General features: G+C 33.7%; 1 long non-coding RNA gene across 1 annotated transcript; it reads left to right on the top strand.

Annotated features, from left to right (window-relative positions):
• Nucleotides 1-399: 399 nt before the first annotated feature.
• On the top strand, nucleotides 400-1,120 carry LOC120254048. The gene is made up of 3 exons (XR_005534513.1): nucleotides 400-426; nucleotides 500-572; nucleotides 653-1,120. It is a non-coding gene; the product is annotated as an uncharacterized LOC120254048 (long non-coding RNA).
• The last annotated feature ends 1,779 nt before the right edge of the window (nucleotides 1,121-2,899 follow it).

Here is a 2,899-nt window from a genome sequence, read left to right as displayed (position 1 = left end):
TTGTTATTAGCTAATTGTATTTTTGCACATCCGAGTACTCCATGTTAATATTATTACTACATGTAAGTGTGTTAGTGGCTTATTTTTATTTTTGTATAGATGGCAAATCAAGAGAAGACCTACACAAGGGCCAAATAGAATGAAAATCATATGGCTTATCTAGTGAAATTATTAGGTGATTATAATGTTCCCGCGTACCGCTCACAAAATGGATGGACTAAAGGGGCATGGAATAGAATATTGTGTGACATGGTAACGAAATTCCTTAATTTAAAATGCACTGTTGTACAAGTTAAAGCACTAGAGCAAGAGTTGAAAAAAATTTACAAGCTTCTGAAGGGTTTTACCGAATTGAGTGGCTTTGGATGGGATTATGAAAAAAATATGGTGGAAGCCACTGAAAAAGTTTGGGTACCACTACTTGAGGTATATATTTTTATCACATAATTTATAAACTTTGTGCAATAATTTATCTTAATCATTTTCACCAAATATGCAGAGAAATAAAAAAGCTAGAAGATGGCATCAAAAACCCTTTCCATATTTTACGGCACTGCAGGAGATTTATGAGGGTAAGAAAGTGTTGTTTACTAATGTTTGCTTTAAAGATTTGTTCATATATTTTCTAATAATTTGTACATTTATTATATAGGGAGATATGCAGAAGGAAGACGCTCTCATGATGTAGACTATTATGCAAATGTGCCAATGGACACTCCATCTCCAAGCATTCCGGCTCCAAATGATCCCATCCAATCATTGTCTACACCAGAAATAGAGATAGAGGATCCTGATTTTGCACAAGTAGAGCCTCCATGCAGTCAACAAAATATTTCACAACCCCAAAACTCATGTAGTGCAAGCCGGCAAAGGTTAGGGGATGACGTGCAAAGAAGGAAAAAGGACCGAAAGCGAAAAAAATGTTCAAGAGTCATTCTTAGAACGATATATAGATATGCGTCGAGCTGAGACGGATAGATATATTGATGCTATGAAAATGAACCAGGTAGAGGAGAAGTACACCATTAGAGAATGCATGGCGGCATTTAATGTGTTGTGTGATCAATTTCCAGATGAAGATTTTGTTAAAATTACAACATTGTTTAAAGATAAGGATAATCGTGAGATCTTCTTGAGTCTCATCAATGAAGAATGGAAAGTGTTGTGGCTTCGGCAAATGATTAATTAAAAACAATGTTATGTTCTATGTTTTTAATATTTAGTTACATGTAAGACGTTATGTTTAAATGACTTGAATCTTTTATGTAAGACATTATATTTATGACATGTATTTATTTGTTTGAGATATACTTGTTTATTTGCTAGTAGTTTTTTGAATTATTTGTGGTATCCTATTCCTTAATAACAAGAAAAAGGATTTTGTAAATAAGGCAACATTGATAAAGTTACATACTGATAATTGCAGCCCCAAAATAATACAACATCGATAAACTTACACATCAATTAAGTTACATTTCTACGATAGTTACAGTAATCATTCCACATTTGCATTGCTATTTCATCTCTTTTGCGAAAACCTGCAATATGATCAGAGTTCAGTACGTTGACATCATTTTGATATGTATCATCACCATTTGGGACAGTAACTTCGTCAGCTGCATTACTGATTTCTTCGATTTCATCTGTGCCATTGTGTATACCTATGAAATTATGTAACACACATGCGGCAACTACTATATCAGTTTAGGAATCTATTGGATGAAAGGTTGCAACTTTAAGTATAGGAAATCTCATCTTGAAGACACCAATAATGTGTTCAACATGATTTCTCAATGAAGCATGTCGCAAATTAAATAGTTCTTTGTAATTACTTGGTCTACATCTTGTCCGTCCTTGCTCTTCTAAGTGATAACGCACACCTCGGTATGAAGCAATGAAATTTGGAGTATTTGCATATCCTATATCTACTAGGTAATATTTATTGGTGGGGGGGGGGGGACATGGAAGCCTTGGTAACCAGCCCGAACATATACAAAACGTAGGTTAAAATCGCATGCGACCATAACATTCTGGGATAATGTTTGTTTTCTATTTCTATAAGGATCTTGCAAGGCCAAGGAAATAGTGATTGGAACATGTGTTCCATCAATAACACCAATACAATCCTAAAATAAAAAACCCATAAGATTTGTTAAGAGAATATATAAAAAACGTAAATAATAAATAAAAAGTATGTATAACGATTTCTAACCTTGAAATATGGAAAAAAAATGTCTATTATTCTGGATAACTGGTGATGTAGTTGTTGGTAGCAATTCTATATATGTAGTCGCAAGAGTAGTAATAGCTTCAAGCACTTTTTTAAAATAATGACTAACCGTTTCTGCTGAATGTTGAAAACGTTCTTGCACGTCACGATTACTAGCGTTGTGCGCAAGAGTGTACATGAACATTGCTAGTTGTTCCTCGATTGTAACCCTTTTCGAGCTTCGAAGAAGAAATCTTTCTCTTAAACAATTAGCTCCATACGAAATTCACACTTACAACGTGCCTCATGACCTTGAAGAATTTATTGAACATATGCATCGCCTATTAATATTGATGAATGACAAGGCCTAATTTCTGAACTTACAGGAAATAAACTTGGTAAAATGGTGAACATGAATTCGTCATCATCTTCATTAAGCTTTCTCCATTGATCCAGATCCATATTGAAACAAAAGAGTTTGAGACGCAAAAATTTAAGATGAAGAGAGATAAGTTTATAAATGGCATAAGAGTGTTGGCTTTAAATAGATAGATTGGTAGCAGCTGGTTTTCAAAAACTCAATGGCTAGTTTTTTTTTTAAACTCTAACGGCTAGTTTCATTTCAAAATTAAAAATTCCTATAGAAAAATTCCTGCGCACATCAAACAACGATTACGTAAGATTTTTCTG

This window comes from Dioscorea cayenensis, unplaced genomic scaffold (genome assembly GCF_009730915.1).
Source record: "Dioscorea cayenensis subsp. rotundata cultivar TDr96_F1 unplaced genomic scaffold, TDr96_F1_v2_PseudoChromosome.rev07_lg8_w22 25.fasta BLBR01000320.1, whole genome shotgun sequence".
NCBI classification, from domain to species: Eukaryota; Viridiplantae; Streptophyta; class Magnoliopsida; order Dioscoreales; family Dioscoreaceae; genus Dioscorea; species Dioscorea cayenensis.
The sequence above is the reverse complement of the archived record's forward strand: the minus strand, read 5'-3'. Positions and strand labels throughout refer to the sequence as shown.